Here is a 358-nt window from a genome sequence, read left to right on the forward strand (position 1 = left end):
AGGAAGGAAAGAGAAGGACTGAACTAAATCACAGAGTTTGAAATAGTCTCTGGTAGTATTAAGAAAGCAAATGTGCGAATGTCACCTACGAAGCAAGTGGAGAAAAGACAATAATTTTTTTAGGGGGGGTCAGGAGCAGAAAACAGAGATAGAAGAGCTGGAACTCCTTTTACTGCCTCTTCTCTCTCAGCTCCCAGAAGTCTATGTTGTCTTGTTAGTGACAAGTCACTATTTCGTGGGTCTGAATGAGTTACTCACATCGATTGGTGAGAGTATGAAAACTCCTCAACTGAAGAGTATGGCACCATTTATACTGCCCCGAGGCTTAATACGTGAGTGTACACACACACACACACAC

The 358-nt window shown here is 42.5% G+C and overlaps 1 protein-coding gene across 7 annotated transcripts in view; it reads right to left on the reverse strand.

The window, feature by feature from the left end:
* The window catches only part of LPP (LIM domain containing preferred translocation partner in lipoma), a 686,984-nt gene that overhangs the window by 450,331 nt on the left and 236,295 nt on the right, over positions 1 to 358 (reverse strand). The gene's annotated exons all lie outside the window — the stretch shown is intronic.

The sequence above is a fragment of the Otolemur garnettii genome, unplaced genomic scaffold (genome assembly GCF_000181295.1).
Source record: "Otolemur garnettii isolate 467f Iridium unplaced genomic scaffold, OtoGar3 scaffold00060, whole genome shotgun sequence".
Lineage (NCBI taxonomy): Eukaryota > Metazoa > Chordata > Mammalia > Primates > Galagidae > Otolemur > Otolemur garnettii.